We start from the raw sequence: 19,073 nt of genomic DNA on the forward strand, positions 1-19,073 counted from the left end.
AATAGACACGTATAAAGTGTTTATGCCTTAAAGTAGATGCTGAAATAGACATTCTGATATGTAATCCACTCACATCCATTTTACAGAAATATTTCTGTGGTGTTTTGAACTCACAGAAGCAGCTCCTTAGGTTTATCACCACACAACATCATCATTTGAGCAATGATACAGCACATTGTTTTTAAAAACCTTATTTTATAATTTTACCTTTGGGCATTAATCTTAAAATAATATCTGAAAGGTTTTAGTTACATTTAAGATGTGTTCAACTTAGCTCTGTTTCACAGATAATTTTATCTAGACATTAATCTGTCATTTAAGATGGCAATTTGCTGAAATGCATTCTACATTTTCACATAATAGAAATCTTAAGAATATATTATCTTGCTAGGTAAGCTGCAAAGACAGAAAATCAAGCTTAAATGCCACAGAGCATTACAAAGAACCTTGGGTAACCTAAATGGATGTCCCGTCACATTCAAAACGAAAAGCTGATATGTTCAGATAGACACTTAAGAAGTAAATGGAAATTGCCAAAAAAAAAAGAAAGAGATCATATCATCAGTTTTAAACACTAAAGCTAATACACAGTAAGCAATTGTAGTATTGAAAGAATGAGGAAACAGAAAATATCACAGAAATTATCATGGGATATGATATTTTGTATCCACTTTTCTTATCTATCACATTCTTTTTGGTCTATTGAGAAAAGTCTTCTTCTTTTACCAAATTTAAAATCAACTAATAAGCAAAGACACATTCATATGTGATTAGCATTAGGTTTGTTCTACTCTAAGGGCTGTTTTCTGTAATTTAACAGATTGTAGCGTTAGTAGTACTAATAGTAGCGTTCCCTTTCAATGTCACAGGATATCAAAGCCTACACAAGCTGTATTAAGTGCACAGCAGGAATAAACACTTAATGGGACATGGCCATCCAATCATACTTCCACCCAAATGCTATCAATGTATTCTGCACAGTTTGACAATATGGGAAGAAATCTGGACAAAACTCATGCGACCAAAGGGAAAATGAGCAGACTCCATCCAGACTGGGCTACGCACTGCACCAGAGCACCACTATGCCTTAAACTTTATCAATGAAATAAATAATACAATAATAAATAAGAAGGAAAGAAATATTTATCAATAGTTTGGTAACGATGGAAAAGAATCAAGCAGAAAACACAAATATTACACGGCCAGTGACCAAGCCAGAGATCAAAGCCTGGAGCTGTGAAGTTACAGTGGTAATCATTGTATCACCATGGAATTTTATTTCATTGGTCGTAATTACCATAAAGTCTATGGCCCTATTTTAGTTTATCAAAGTTGTCATATATCTATTGTCTATGTATGTTTTGAAAATTGTATATTTCTGTTTTGCCTGGAACTACATCAAGGACCAGCACTTGTCTATTTGAGTTCATTGCCTCAAATGTCTTTTTTCTTGTAAAAAAAAGGCCAACCAATTAGCTATGATCACACACGTGCGCATGGGAGGCAGCTAAAAAGAAGGTAATTCCACGCTGGGCGAGGGGGTGGCAGAGTACACTAATGTGAGGGGGTGGCAGTACACTAATGTGAGGGGGTGGCAGAGTACACTAATCCTTTCTCCTTTATCCCTGCAGACCAAACAAGGGAAATTCTGCTGGGCCCAATGACACCACGTCCAGTTCCAGGTCCAATGACATCATTTCCCCTGAATGACTTTAAAAACTGCCATATTTCCTCTGTTTGTCAGTTCTGTCTTGGACTCTGGTCTGTAAGAAGCTACTGCTCATATTTTTTGCCTTTTTTCAGTCAAAACTTCAAGTACATAGGGTGGCTGCCACAAACCTTTTTGTGGTGTCAAGATGTTTCTTTTCACACCATATTCATTTTTCTCTGTAACTTGACAATTCAGCTTCAGTTTTAACTAGACAGACCTTCCATTAGGACAGAATCGATCACTTCTGAACATAAGTGGCCGCCTTCCGGGAAACAGCAGCATTAAGCAACGCAAGCTACTACATGCATGGATCTTGTGTTATGATGGAGAAGATACACAGATATTACAGAAAGATTGTGCAACAGTAACACACCAAGGCATCATAGTGAGCACTTCAAAAAATTGCTATTTTCATTCACCTATGTTAATTTTGAAAACCGGTACACAGGCCATATTATGGCTACTTCTCTAGATAGATCATTTAGTGGTCTATTACACAAGCTTGATGGGAACTGACCAACTTCGGGGCACTTTTCCACATAGATTTCGGCCTGGGCTGAGATTGAGTTTTTTTTTCCAATTAAGTGAAAATGAATTATGACTATTTTGTTTTAAATCTATTTTCAATAGAAGAAATTTGTAACTAATTTTATGCACTTGTTCACTTGTCTCAGTTACACACATATATATATATATATATATATATATATATATATATATATATTATATATATATATATATATATATATATATATATATACAGCAGACATAGGGCCTGGATATCAATAATTTTACTTTTCCTTGCCAAAAGTAGAATGCCCAAGAGAGAATGATGATATAAATTTAATAAATTATACCAGATGATAATTTCTGGTTACTTTTTGAATATTTGTTCCACAATGAACAGTTTTTGTCAGAAAAAAAAAACTTTGATTTGAAATGTTAGCATGTGAAATCTTGCTCTTAAGTTGAAAAGAGATTGAATTTTGCACGTGATTAGAAAAACATTCTTTTATTTGTTCTGTCTCCTTTGTTTACAATATCAGAAAAATAAAGCATACACATAATGTAGGGACTGTAAGGCCTTGTGTCTTAATCAAACCTAATACAATTATAGCCTATCGTTATTTTTTTTCCAAGGTCTGAATATTTAAATGTCTCTGACGTTACATCCAAACTTTCGGTAAAATTAAAAAGGTGAGAAATGCAAGCGGGTACTGATTTGTGTCCAGGGAAATTTTATCCTGCCTAAGCAAGTGGCCCTTCTTTCTTTTTAAGTAATTGCCCACCAAAAAGTCTTGGCACATCTCTGTCAAAGACAGTTATTTACAGTCAACCAAACAGCTTTAAAGTTAGCTTCTAATACAGTATCATCAAGCAGGCATAGTATAGAAAAGCTGCACCATTTCACACTCTTTAATAACATTCCAAAAATCTTTTTCTTCCTAGGTATGATGCTTTTATGGATACTTTTATGAATGACAAAGGAAGGGCAGGTTCAGTGGGGGGGTTTGTTTGCCATTTTTATGATGTCAGAAGACAGTTTTAAAGCTATGAGGATATAGGTAAATGACGGCCCTGGAAGGGTAACAAAATAAACCTTTGGAAATCAGATCCACCCATACATTAAGTAAAAATTAATAGTGGAAATCCTTAAATCACCACTGTTTGCTTCTAACAGTAAAAATTAGAAAGCTCCAAGTCAGGCTGAGAAAAACTATTACTGCCTTGTAAGTAAGAATAGGTACTTCAGGACTAGATCACTTAACAATGAAAGTCCTTCCATTTGCTCCTAATTTTCACTAACATTTGCTGTGAAACGCCTTTCCTATTTTATAAATGTAACTGTCAATGCCACTTAAATATTATGGATTTTGAGTGAAATCACAAGTGATGTATTATCTCACCTCCCTTATAATGAATGCACAGGATGGGGATTAGCCTTGTCACAGAATAATAACCAATACGTCCCAGCAATAACTTTGAAGAGAACAAATTGTGGCCTGTGTCTTGTCTTGGTCCATCTGTACGCTTTTAAAAGGAGTTCTACTAAAGATTACCCCAAAGGAAGTGAAGACAGAGAACAGCTAAAGTAGACGCTTGGGACTGACTGGGAGACTGCCAACATTGCTGCCCAATTAAACTGGTAATCTTTACTAAAACAGGAAAAGAAGAGGGTGACCAAATGGTCAGGTTTGGAATAATTTTCCCACAATAATAGATTTCAAATAAAAAGGTTGAAATTGCATATTATAATGGAGCTAAAATTAACATATTACAACACTCACCAAACATACGCCATAGAGAGCTATTCTCGCTCTCCTTATTTAGAGGAGTTCTACCCCACAGACAGGTAGTGTGGTTGTAGTGATGATGGCATCAGCTGTTTCTGCTTCCAGCTCCATATTGGAAGTAAGCCACTTCACCAGCCTGTGCTCTAATTTTAAAGGATGTATGTGAACACTTATATTGGGATATGATGTAATCTGATGACCCAGCCACCAACCAAATATACAGGAATAATAATCAAAATAAAACCTAGAGTCATATGATGTGAAAGTGATGCACTGTATAACATTTACTGAAGAGTGGTATGATGACACAGTGGTAGTGCTGTTACCTCACCATAAGGAGACCAGGCTTTGTGTACTGGGTCCTCTCTGTGTGGAGTTTTCATGTTCTCCCCGTGTCTGCGTGGGTTTCCTCCAGGTGCTCCAGTTTTTCCCACTATCCAAAGACATGTGGATTAGGTGTATTGGCGATGCTAAATTGGGTCTGGGGTGTGTGTTTGTTTCCTTGCGATGGAGTGGCACCATGTCCAGGGTTTCCTTCCTTGCACCCTGTGCTAGCTGGGATAGGCTCCAAAACACCATAGGCTCTGGATTAAGTGAGTTAGAAATGACATCACATGACATTCATCTGAATGAGGAACACATTACATTATTTCTATGTATGCCATTCATCAATCCACTCTTAAGTAGCACTCTTTAATCCTTTGAGCCGACTGAGTTGCTATCTTTCAGCCATTTTGTTACTTTTAAATACCTACATTTTTTTCTTGTCGTTTTTTCCTTCATTTGTTAGGTAAGGAGAATTTAAATGTGACCACTAAACAACACATTTAACACTCACATAATGGATTCTAATTGTATAGCTAATATTGCAATAAATATGTTGTGTAACTATTCTGAAATCATTAAATTGCAAAAACCTTCTGTTCACTTATACATGAGAGAGAGGGGCACAGATGCATCTTTACAATCCTTCTTCATGCAAAATATCGGTCCATGACATTCAGGAAATTGTGCACGATTTATTCCTCAGACTGAAATCTAAGTATGTTATCCAGTTGAATTAAAGATCCATTCTATCAGGGTGTGTGACTTCTATAAATTAAACATATCACTAGGTGGATGATGAGTGTTCAAAAGAAGCTCTACTCTTTTTGCTCTTAATCTAAACTTGTTTCTTCAAGATCTCCTTATGGCACGCCTGCCTGCTGATAAAACCTGAGGGTCCCATATCTCCCATGCAGGACCCACATCTCTTTGTACTCCTGTAAATAATATGCTCAGATGAATTTTACACAATGGATAACTATTGTAAAGCCACCCTAACCTGGACACACACAGGCAGGACCCAGGTTCAACTCAACACCCATATATATTTACAGCTTAACGTGCACAAATTACCATCACCACAACACATCTATATACAGTCCCTTCTTGCCGCCAGTCCATCCGCCTCCACTCCTCCTCAGGCTTTGTCTTCTTCCTACCGACTCTGGCCATTCAATGCAGTGAGGCAGCTCCTCTTATTCAGGTCACACAGGTCCCGGGTGTGTTCCAAATGGCTCATCAGTATTACCTGGAATCACTCCCAGGTGTGCTGGAAGTCCTCTATTGGGCTCTGCAGACCAAACTCCAGCTCCCGACATGCCCTGTGGGAATCCATGGTTCCACAGTCACCCAGGAGGGCTGCCCTCTTGTGTCCCAGATGAGATATTGCCTCACCAATGCCCTCTCCCCTGGTCCTTCAACTCTGTTGGCGTCCCAACCAGGTAGTGGCCAAGGCCGCACATCACACCATTCTCTCCTGATATTCCACGTCCTGACCAGAAAGTCATATTTTGAAGAAGAGCTAAGTGCACCTCTAAGAGACTATACACAAAACTCACATATTATGTCATAGGGTGACACATGCAATCTTCTGGGTTTTTAGAAACCTACTTGTCACTTGGAAGTTTGATGCATTTTGCTGCAAAAAGTAAAATCCATCTACATTTTTTTGCACAAAAAGCTATGTAGCTCACCAAGACAGTGACTCATCGGCCAGATATGGCAGCTGCCTGCTGACTTGTCTGCTAGTTAGGAGCTCCAGACTGGATGTTTCCTAATTGTCCACTACCATGTGGCTTTATGTCTGGCTGCCAGGTGTCAGAGGTGTCTCTGTCTTAAGTCCTCTGTAAAATGCTTGCCTGCTTGCCACTGACTCAAATGAGGTTTCACTTATAATTTAAAGGAAATTTTAAATTTAATTTAATTTAATTTTAATTAACTTTTAATTTAATTTTTAAATTTAAATTTTCCAAGGAAATAATCCATCCATTTTTTAAGCTGTTACTGGGCTGAAAAGATCCAGCCCATAGCCTAGATCCAAAACAAAAAACCACACAGTCCAGAACAGGATACGCTCATACTGTACATACATACACTGACTTCCTGTTTACTTTTACAGCAGATCCATTTAGAGTCTACAGTTAATCTAGCCCATGCATTATTGAAAAGTGGGAGGAAGTTAATATATCCAGAGAAAACTCATGCAACATAGGGAAACTGCAAACTCCGCACGGAGAGCTGATCAGAAACTGAACCCTGGTCCGTGACCTGGACTGATGCAGAACTGAGCTCAATGTGTAGCTAGTTTTGGGCTGAATGTTTGCAAGGAAATGCAGTGTTCTGTAAAAAATATTTAAGATAAAATGTAAAAAATCACTTTCACAGTGCAACTGATTATTGACACATCTCCAGTACTGACTGTGAAAAAAGATAATCTTCTGCAGTTAGGGAGTGTATTGTCATGGAATCACAACATGATCCACCCCAGGTTTGTACAGAGAATGGATGGAGTATGGAGGAAGTGATGTGCAGTATGGCAGGTGAGAGAGAGAGAGCTCAGCTGACGTTAACAGGAAGCTCACCCTTTTTCATTCCTTATAATTGGCCCCTGTGAAAACAGCTAGTGGATTTCTATTTTAGCTTATGCTTTAGGGAAGCTCCTTCTGTGCGCCCTTGTAATTCATACATCGCAAGTTCGTGGCTAACCACTGAGCGTTACCACAATGCAGAATATGCGACCTTTGCGTGGATCATGCTGTGATTCCACGACAAATAAGGCACACCCACTCATACCAATCAATGCACACACACACTAGGAGAACATGCAAAGGCCATGCCAGCACTGACCAGACTAGCAAACAAACCTGAACTCATAATGCTGTGTGGTAGAAATACTAGCTCTGCTCCATTGTTTCTCCCACGTTTAAACATCTGCACTAAATAACCTGATTAACATAAATGTAACATATAGCATTCTTTCCGTTCATAACATTAAATTGCACATCAGCTTATGTGCTGAATTCTCTCTCTAACTAGCTGTCACAAAAAGGCAAAATCACACTATGACACCTGCTGCAAGTGGGCAAAATTTTTGCTAAATAACATATTGTTAAATAATGCAATGTTTTGTGAAATAATGTCATTCTTTGGTAAAATAATACAATTTTTTTGGGAGCTACAATGTTTTTTAAGTGGTGGGAATAGTCATCCTTGATAAGTAATAATATTTCACATAATGCTTTCCACTGGATGGGTGTTGCTCCTTTAGAGGAAAGTAGACACCCACTCTGCATAGACAGAATTAAACCAATGTAATTATGCCTCAGAGAAGACCAGGGTGTAGCTGTCAACATACGAATGACCTGTGAATAACAGACAAGGCTATTGTTTGTTGGAAGGATTTATCCTTTTCAATATAGTGTGGTTAGTGTGCACAGCAGGTGTTCAGTAAATATTACAAGACAAACAAACGTTAATGCCTAAATGGTTAGAAAAATAAATACCAGTCAATCATTTCAGAATGCCCAAACACATGACACTAAACATGACTTGGATATGAAATACACATTATGCAGGCTTAGAAATACACATGTGCTAGACCAGATGTTTCCAAACTTTCGTAGCAAATGCCCATATGCTTTTAGTTTCAATTTAAGTGTAATATCCACTTCTCATAAATCTTCTTGTCTTTGGGAATTGAAAGGAGTGTTATTGTCAGAAGGTGAAAAATGAAGGGAAGATCCATAAATCCTAACCGTGCCTTTTTAACCTTGTATTTCCCTATGCAGGATTGCTGAGCATTATTACCAGCAGGCATATGGCAAGAACAATTCTTGTTATTTTTTTGGCATGCACACATTCACCTGACACACGCCAGTATATAGGTGCCAATCAACCAGAAACAATTCTCTAAAATACAATTTTCACACATCAAGTGTTCACAAGTTTTGACCTGTAGGGGACACCACAGAGCCCAAAACCCCAGACATAGCCTTCACAAACACAAGTCCTGGTTCAAGTAAAAGGTCTTTTATAATTATAACAAATACTTTCCAAACAGGCTTCTTGTACAACACAATTAAAGGTTACTGTATCTTCTACTCCTTCCAGGTGAGCTTTGCCCTCTTCCAGCTAAGTCTAACTCCTCTGGGATTTCAGAGCAGCTCCATTTATATAAGATCTGGGAGTACTTCTGGTCCTAGGATGATTTACATAGAAAGCACTTTTGAGTCAGGCAGAAGCCCCACAAATTTGGGACCACTCCCTGGTGGCACCCACGGCACCCAGCAGGACTGCTCCACAGATCCCAGAATGCCCTGTGGGTGTGCATACGGGTTCTGCAGTCCAGGGATGCTGCCTTTTAGCTTGTTTGGTTTGGTACTGGCAGGTTGTCAACCTGCTGTCCCTCCACCATACTGGGCTTAGGTCCAGCCCTGCTGGGATGTCAGCATGTCCACATTTACATTGGTATCTCCTGTCAACCTCCTGGTTGAGGCAGGGAATGCCTTGTACTTCTACTTGGCCATTCACTACCTTGGCCTCCTGGGCAGGTAACCATGCACCACCCTGGCAGGGACACAAGCCCATTATTGTCGTCCATCACAAAGTGAATGGAATTAGTTTAAAAGTGCATTGATGTAACAATACTACATGGCTAAACCAACTTTCTCTAAATTCAGCAATAAACACCAGGGTAAATAAAAAAGTATCCAAAATAATGTTTTAAGCTTTTTATATTGTTGGCTATAATGACAGCTACTTGACTATGTTGCTTCAAAACAGGTCCAAACTGGTCTGGGTGATTTCTGGTGTGTTATATCTTTGCTAACACTGTCAATTTACTTTTTGTATGATGTTATCCATTTTTTATGAGCTAAAACTATATCAGGGCAAAGATCTATTGTTGACTTTCAGAACAGTATGGAAACAATGTTTTGCCTCAGTTAAGCGTCAAGATGAAGAGTATCAAAGGGGAAAAAGATGAGTCTTTCCAAACCAAATACTGCTGACAATATTGAACGTACCTGTGACATGATTCAGGGGAACAGGAATGTGATTGTTGGACTAAGTGTGTTAATAACTTTGAACATACACCAATCAGCCACAACATAAAAACCATGTGGCTAATATTGTGCACATCCCCTTTATGCAACCAAAATTGCTCTGACCTGTCGAGGCACGGACTCCACAAGACCTTTCAAGGTGTCCTGCGGTATCTGGTGGCAAGAATTTGGCAGCAGATCCTTTATTTCCTGTAAGTTGCAGGGTGGGGTTTCCTTAGATCAGACTTGTTTTTCTAGCACATCCCACAATGCTCGATTGGATTAAAGTTTGAGGAATTTGGAGGCCAAGTCAACACATTGAACTGTTTTGTCATGTTCCTCAAACCCATTCCTGAACAATATTTTGCAGTGTGGGCAGGGCACATTACTCTGCTGAAAGATGCTGTTGCCTTCAGGGAAGTTACATTGCCTGCAATAATCTTTAGGTAACATCCACATGAATGGCAGGACCCAAGATTTCCTAGAAGAACAATGCTCTGAGCATCACAGCCTACCCCGGCTTGCCTTCTTCCCATAGTGTATCCTCCTGCCATCTCTATACCAGGTAAATGACACACACACGCACCTGGCCTTCCACATGACACATCAGACCAGGTCATCTTCTCCCATTGCTGCTTGGCCCAGTTGTGACCTTCACGTGACCATATGTATGCACTTTCAGCAGTGGACAGGGATCAGCTTGGGCACTCTGACCAGTCTGTGGCTATGCAACCCCATATGCAGCAAGCTGCCAGAAGCACTGATTGTTTGGTAAGAAGCACAAATGCCAGTTCATGGGCTCACTTACACAGCCAAAAAGAAAAGAGAGCATACAATCCTGTAACACTTACATATAATAATAAAGTGTCATTTAAGTTTTAATGCAGCTGTTTGCTATAGATATGTTGACACAGTGTGACTGAGTGAAGCAGTGGTCTATATTCATATTGCCAGTCACTGGCAGTACATGTGATGGATGAAAAAAGGGGATTGATGTTATTTACTTCAAACCACATGAAGGACTAAACAAATTTATAACAAACAAGAAAATGATTCCAGGCTTCATGTATGTTTTCAACTTGGCATTAATGATAATGGTTGACTCTTTTTGCGCAGTTTAATGATGTTTTGCCAAAGAAAGACTCCAGAAGCGTAGTTGCGTATGTAAACCAACATTTTTAGGAAACCATGTTATTCAAATTATTCCCATTTTGTGTGTGCGTGTAAGATGATGGACACAGGCAGAACATGCAGACTCCATTCAGACAATTGAACCCAGGTCTGTAGTACTGTAAGGCAGTAACAGCCATCACTGTGTCATCAATTTAAACACCAGTAACTGGACTCTGATAATTCTATGAAATATAATACATTGGTCCAGTTAGGTTTGACAGAAGCAAAACTGAAGTGAGTTAATACAAGAGTGGTTTCATTAAAGACTGCTTGATTAATGGGTCCTTCTGTTTACCAGGCTATGATTGAGAAGGCTGCTTTTCATACTGAGGGGGAAAATAAAAAAATAAAGCATAAATGACTGTACATAACAGTAGTGCCTGCCTAGATGAGCCCATCACCTCTGTATCAGTGTTTCAAATGTAAGAGTCTTCTGTGTCAGAATATTTGACAGGAGGAGATTTACAGTAGCCTTTTCTGCCAGTGGGATTCCCAAAGGAGTCGTTAATTCATAGTGGGTTGCTTCTGTGCCTTGTCTGCACTCTGCTGAGTTTATAAAGCACATCCACACTTGCCAGCCTGAGATGAAGAGGATATGAAATTTGCTTTTCAATCCCCTCTCAGGCAACTGCAAACAAGAGTATTTAACTTAATAAGAGGCTCCATGTTTGAAGACTGTTGTTTTTTTCCTAGTATTATGTTGAAAATGGCTTAAATGTCCAAGAAAAGAGGATGACTACCTAACATGTTAAGGAATTCCAATGTGGATTTGATACACATTTCCAAAACATATGTGCTCTGAAAATGGATGACTGGATGAACAGAGAATTTTGACGCAAGTATAACTGGCAGCTGCCCTTTGTGAAAACTTAAAATCTTTTTATGTTTTTTGCAATAATAACTTAATAAATACTGTTGAAGATTGATGGTTACTGGACTTACTTTGTATGTTTTGTATTCATTTTTTATTTGAATGAACTTCACCAGATTAAATTTCATGCAGTTTAAACAACATTTTTTATGTTTTTGCAATAATAACTTAATAAATACTTTATGTCTGTTCTTGAAAATTGGATGTTGGAGATTGAAGGTTACTGGACTTACTTCATATGTTTTGTATTCATTTTTATTTGAATGAGCTTCACCAAATTAAATTTCATGCAGTTTAAACATCTTTTTATGTTTTTACAATAATAATTTAAATAATTTATGTCTGTTTTTGAAAACTGGATGTTGGAGATTGATGATTACTGGACTTACTTTGTATGTTTTGTATTCATTTGTATCTGAATGAGTTTCACCAAATTAAATTTCATTCAGTTTACTTTTTTCATTGGCCAGATGACACTTGAATACTAATGAGCCCTAGAGTAGTAGACATATGTATTAATTCTCTACAGGGTTAAATATGTTTTTATTCTTTGAAAATTAATCATTAATTTAAAAAAGTAAAATTCTGGAGAAACTCAATTTCACAGTATAGACTTACTGCCTCACAGTTTTGACGTAGGATAAGATTTATAAAACTTATGTACGTACAAAAAGAGGCTTGAAATGTGTGTACGCAACTTCCACCAAAAAGTCAGAATTTATGAAAAAGAACTTCATGGGAGAACTGGGAAATGATGACACCTTTGATCAAGTTGGGAAATGAAGCCAAGCCAGCTAAATGATGACTAACGCACACAATAATTCACATCACTGAGCCATTATTAGAATGTGCATTGATATCCATCCATTATCCAACCCGCTGAAATCCGAACACAGGGTCATGCTGGAGCTAATCCCAGCCAACACAAGGGCAGGAACCAATCCCAGGCAGGGTGCCAACCCACCGCAGAACACACACAAACACACACACACACCAAGCACACACTAGGGCCAATTTAGAATCGCCAGTCCACCTAGCCTGCATGTCTTTGGAGAGGAAACCGGAGCGCCTGGAGGAAACCACGCAGACAAGGGGAGAACATGCAAACTCCACGCAGGGAGGACTCGGGAAGCGAACCCAGGTCCCCAGGTCTCCCAACTGCAAGACAGCAGCGCTACCCACTGCGCCACCCCTGTGCATTGATATGGCAAACATATTAAACTTCAAAAGTGATGAATATAATGTATAGATTCTATTTAGTTATCTTTTATGAGGGCCAATGCTGTGAATTTCCACTAAAGAACTCTTCTGGTTTTTTACTTTGGCTATCTGTTGTCACTTCTCAGGTCTGAAATATCTCAGCCATACTTCAGCTCCATCATGCCAGCTGTGGTGGAAAACATTAACATTAACCAACTGATGATAGTTCTCTTTTGCTCATATGGAGTTTCTTCAGGAATACCGCTTTCCCCAGCATTAGTTTCGTTGGCTGTTGTTTTAATTAAGGTGATGTGTGCCACAGAACAGGAACTTTGTAGTGGTGACTTGTGTACAATACAGGGATGGTTGCTGCCACGACAGGCCCTTGTATCCTGCAACTCCATATGGGCTAAAAGTGTTAGGAAAATGGACCATTTCACAATTTTGTTTTTACTTTGAAAATATTATTGTAATAATAGTCTGTGCCAAGCGTCTGGGAGCGGTACCCAGCCAGGACACCCGGAAGGACCGGAGGAGGAATTACGCCTCCTCCAGACCACGAGGGGGTGACCGCCCTGGTGGCTATGGGGACCACAGGAAAGGAGCTTGGAAGCTCAACCCTATAGGGCCATGTGGTCACCGCTAGGGGACTCCCAAATGCCTGAAGAGCCCTGGCCCTCATCACATCTGCCACACCCAGAAGTGCTGGGGGAAAGAAGACCAGGGACACCCGGAGTGCTTCTGGGTGCACAGTCGGCACTTCCGCCACACCAGGGAGTGCCGGTAGGCGCTCACTGGGAGGCACCTGGAGCACATCCGGGTGGATATAAAAGGGGCCGCCTCCCTTCATTCGATGGCTGGAGTCGGAAGGAAGAAAGACGGGAGGAGAGGAGCAGAGGCGGACCTGAAGAGAGGCATTATTTATAGGCCTGGACTTTGGGGGAGTACTGGGCTGTGTGCTGTTTCACTGTAAATGTAATGAATAAACGTGTGTTGGGGTTTTGTACTCCGGTGTCCGCCTGTCTGTGTACGGGTCATATTCCACAAGTCGTAGGAACCCTGTTTTGTGGTATGTGGATTAGGAAAATGAATGAATGAATGAATGAAAAATGGAGATGGTGTTCAACAGTTACATTAGGATTCCTTACTATAATTAAATAAAATGTAAAATATGGTAAAGATGTTGGGGTAAAAAATTTTTATGCACAAATAAGATCAAACTCTAACAGAGTTGCACACGCTACAAGATAGAAAGTTTATTATTTAATTTATTGGCATTTACGCTAAAAACCTCATTTTTTTTTCTTGGAGTATGGTAGGTAAAAGGTATGGAGGCATATCCATCCATCCATTATCCAACCTGCCAGGTATCCTAACTACAGGGTCACGGGGGTCTACTGGAGCCAGTCCCAACCAACATAGGGCGCAAGGCAGGAAACAAACCCCTGGGCAGGGCGCCACACTAGGGACAAGTTAGGATCGCCAATGCATTTAAACCTGCATGTCTTTGGACTCTGGATGGGGAGAACATGCAAACTCCACCGCAGGGGAGGATCCGGGAAGCGAACCCAGGGCGGGTCTCCTAACTGTGAGGCCGCAGCGCAACCCCACTGCGCACCATGCTGCCCCTCATATTTCATGTCTTTCTTTCTTTATTGTCACACTTTTATGGTACTTTTTCATTTATTTATTTACTCATTTATTTAATTTGGTCTGAAATATTCCTCCATAGAAGAGTTCCACTTATGATTATTTTATTAATTTAATTTGGTCTGAAATATTCCTCCATAGAAGAGTACCACTTATAATCTATCTATCTATCTATCTAATCTATCTATCTATCTATCTATCTATCTATCTATCTATCTATCTACTCTATCTATCTATCTATCTAATCTAATTTAAGCAAAAAATAAAGTGTAACAATGACAGTATTAAGCATTTATCCATTTCATCCACCCATTTCAGTTCAATTCATTTTTATATAGTGCAATTCCCATGGCTTTACAAATGGGAAATAAACACAAACAACATTACACACAAAACTCCACACAATATGAACACATATGTATGCTCATCCTATACTGTTTACATATAAGTATCAGTGTTTTCAAAGTTTCTATTAGAACCAATATAACTAAGTAACACCATCCATACTCCATTTTCCAACCCGCTGAATCCGAACACAGGGTCACGGGGGTCTGCTGGAGCCAATCCCCAGCCAACACAGGGCACAAGGCAGGAAACAATCCTGGGCAGGGTGCCAACCCACCGCAGGGACACACACAAACACACCCACACACCAAGCACACACTAGGGCCAATTTAGAATCGCCAAACCACCTAACCTGCATGTCTTTGGACTGTGGAGGAAACCGGAGCGCCCGGAGGAAACCCACCGCAGACACGGGGAGAGACATGCAAACTCCACGCAGGGAGGACCCGGGAATCGAACCCAGGTCCCCAGATCTCCCAGACCTGCGAGGCAGCAGCGCTACCCCACTGCGCCACCGTGCCGCCCTGCACTAAGTAACATTCCATCCTAAAAACTATCTATCTAATCTATCAATTTAATTTGGTCTGAAATATTCCTCCATAGAAGAGTACCACTTAAACTGAAAAACTGTAATCTTTTATCAGCATGTGCTGACTGTCTCCAGTCTGTCAAGATTGCTATTACATTCAAAGCAGGTATGCATTTTTGTTATTCTGTCCTTAATGGAAATAACAGCAGCTTCTATGAATAAGTATTTTTAAACTTCAAATGTTGTGGCTTGATTCAAACACACATTTAAAGGAGTCAAATTATTTAGCCTTTTAGAGTAGACAGTTCAAATCTACTAAACACAATTCTGACAAAGAAGCCAGGGCACTGCTGACACCCACATTTCAGACTTGTGATTGTATCTTTCCTCTGTGGTCAATTGATATGCAAAAATGTACTCGTTTTGCTCAAACTGTTTTATTTAGGAACAGGAGCTCCCATGGCAACCAGAGTGCAACTCAGTAAGACGTTGAGAACTAGCCCCAGAAAGCAGGAAATGAAACTGCCTGATTAAAACAAATATGATCATATTGTTATGCATTTGTCATTACTCTCTCGCAGGTAAACAATTTGGTAGTGCAATACAGCAACACAGGCTGCATAGTCACTTCAATTTCTTACACAAAAAGCAAGAAAAATATTACTTCAAAAAAAGAAGCCTCTGTGCCATTGTGGATAATGCTCTTTTTAAATTAAGGAAGTAGTTTTCTAGTCTACTCTTTCCAGATTCCTGTTGATAAATGAGGCTAATTAAACACATTAAGCTAAAGAAAGGAGGAAAATAGAGGTGTTATTGTTTGTATACATTTTAGAGTGTATTTTAAATTTAAAATCAACTAAATGATTTTCCAAAATGCAATAAGTGCTGATAAAAAGAAGATACATTTCACTTTTCAAGAGTCAGTTTCCATTGATGAAGTCTAGTATCTGCTTGGATCCTTACCCCTCGCCTTGTGCATGGCAGCTCCACACATTTTGTTTAGAACCTGCCCTCAAGAGAACTGGCATCTAATCCGAGTCCTGTATGTTTTGTCTCTGTAAAGACTCGTCGTATGCCGTTAACTGTAAAGCAATTGGTAGTCGTGTGGCTCAGATGGATGTAGTGTATGCTTGAAATACATTGAAGACACAAATGAGTCATGAGGTTATGCTCGGAGCGACTAGTGGATGAGTTCAATTCTCAACTCATTCCTGCTTTGGAAGAAAGAGGTGTTTTGTGCAAATGGGTTGCAGGAGGGTCCCAAGATTTAACTGAGAAGTACTGGCAATCTGAACAAAAGGTGGCTGCTCGCAGAAGTGGCCTAAAGTGAAAAACCTGTATGTGAGTGTAGTTTGGTGAGGCTATGGTGAATGACTTCCATATAACCCCCAAAGAAGTTCTAAGCAGGCCATCAAATGACTCAGAAAGTATAGGCAGGATATCACCACCCAGATTGGTGAGGGAAATGTTGACCACAAATGGGTAATATTGTTTAGAAGTCAAATTTCAAAACCCCTAAGCAAGTTGGTTACGCCCTTTTACCAGGAGGCAGTGGCAGGTGCATTAGTTGGGGTTGGCTGCACCTATGAGGTTGAGGTTGCCTGTGGTGATTAAACATATCTGTAGTGTCAGGGGTGTGATGGAGGATTACTTCCGACTGAAAAATGTTTGATTAAATTGTGAGGGTATTTTGGTTAACACTTTTTTCAGTGTAGTGTGGAAGGTGAAGACAGTGAAATGTGGCAGTCCACAATTAAAAAAGTAAAGAAAACCAATGTGTTCCAGTTACTGAAGGGATTATACTACTCATCCTTTCTGAAGAGGTCCAGACTGGAGTATTGAAATGGAAGGTAAAGATACCCCCAGTCCCAGGAAGAGCAACATGAATTTTGTCATTTTTTTCAAACAGTGGACCAAATCACTGTGCTTAAGTAGACACATAAGAAATCACAAAAGATTGACAATCCTGTCAACATATGATTTATAGGCATGGAAAAAGCTTCTGTCTGTGTAAACTGGGATTCCTCTCTAGAAAGTTCTCCAAGAGTACAGGGATTCTGGGACTGCTGGTGCATATCATTTGGTTACAGTATTTGTAAAACAAGTTTTGTTTCCGTAGTTTCCATTATGTCAAGTCCATTTAGAGTGAGTCCTTTCTCTTCTCCTGTTCTTGATTTTCATAGGCAGGACATTACGGAACAATTGAAGTTTGGGAAGTACTAAGATTCAAAATGTAAAGGGTAGCATGTGTGCTGTATGTAGATGATGTTGTCCTGTTGGTGTTGTGATCTCTGGTGTGCACTGTAACAAATTTAGGGTAAGAATTAGCACTTCCAAATTTGAGGTCTTAGTTCTCTCCTAGGCAAAAAGCTGCTTAATCCCTGCAGATAACAGTTGAGTAGCTACCTCATGTGGAGATGCTTTGCTACCTTCTGGTCTTGTTCAAGAGTGAAGATTGTTATGGGGACTCAAGAAAGAATATGATGTTAGAGAAAATCAGAAAGACAAGACAAAACAGACCAGGAATAGGACAAATGTTAGTTCAGGGAGAGAAAAAAGGTTGAAATACCAGGAGACAGAGTTAAGAAATCAAAAAAACCCTAAAAACAAAAATTTCACGTGAAGTAAAAAAATGATCAAAGCAACTCCTAACTCTGAAGTTTTTTTGAAGCACCATTTAGCTTCCACTCATCAGAAGCTGTAAACTGCTACATAACCCTGCATGACACGTATTTTAAACTTGGCACTGGAACAATAAGCAATATGGCCATGGCCATAAAACATAAGTGAACAATGATGGCATCCATGAAAACCTAATTCTGGTATTGAAAAAGACATTCACATAATAACAATTAAGTATTATTGTTACAACAAAACAAATGTAAACTTTAAGATTCTGCATGGGAAGAAAAAAGAACATCTGATCATAAGAATGGAAGTAGTGATCATGACCAACAATTTGGTACATTCTTCAAGTAACTAATCTAAGTTCTCAGGCAAAGCTTTAGGTTTACCCAACCCAAATCTTTCATCTATGATCATGACTTTAGGAGCTGTAATGAAAGAATTAAATAATTAGTTCTTATTGGCCAAAATGAGGGTTTTGACAGAGTGAGAGCCGGCAATATGGGAGGACTTAGGAGTAGATCTGCTTCATCAATAAATCAAAAGAAGCCAATGCAGTTCGTTTATCAGTAGAATTACCAAAGCCTACAAAAAAAATTCATAAACCCGGCCGACCTTAAATCCCTTCAACACTTCTCCGTCAGCATCTTTTGTCTTGTAAATGTGCCGATCAAGACCAAGCAGCAAGCAGCCTACTATTTCTATCCCCCCACTGCCACAGAACGGACACAAAGTTCTCCCAGTTCAAGCCTTGATTATCTGGGAGTCAGGTACCCTAGAGTTGTATAGGAAAATAATAGATTGTTATTTACCAACACATGCATTTCATGTGTGTTCAGTTTCTACAATAATCTTTTTAAGCACATCGTTAAAACAGAAAAGTTTTTCATATTTTAGTAATAAAATGACAAAATGTGGACATAAACTATATAGTCGTGTGAACCTGAAGTCCAAAGATCAAATCAAACACTTTCACAAAAGGTTCAAGGATGATACAACAGCTACAAGTCTGGTATTCTAATGTTATACATTATAGTTAGGATGCCTCCCAGGCCTCCAAGTTTATGAGATGCCAGCCCCCCCCTGAGAGAGTACCAGACCCAGAACATGCTGGAGGAGTTATGTGGCTCCACTGGCTTTGGCTTGGTCTACAAATTTCCCAAAGATGCTGAAGAGAGTTGCCAGGTTGGTCCAGCTAGAGAGGATTGATTTTGTAACACAGAATTGAATTGTTGGCTCTTTCTTTGTATATTTATGCCTCCTTTCATGCATACAATTTTTTTTTTCTAGTTAAGCTATGCTACACAAA

The sequence above is a fragment of the Erpetoichthys calabaricus genome, chromosome 12 (genome assembly GCF_900747795.2).
Source record: "Erpetoichthys calabaricus chromosome 12, fErpCal1.3, whole genome shotgun sequence".
In the NCBI taxonomy this organism is placed as follows: Eukaryota; Metazoa; Chordata; class Cladistia; order Polypteriformes; family Polypteridae; genus Erpetoichthys; species Erpetoichthys calabaricus.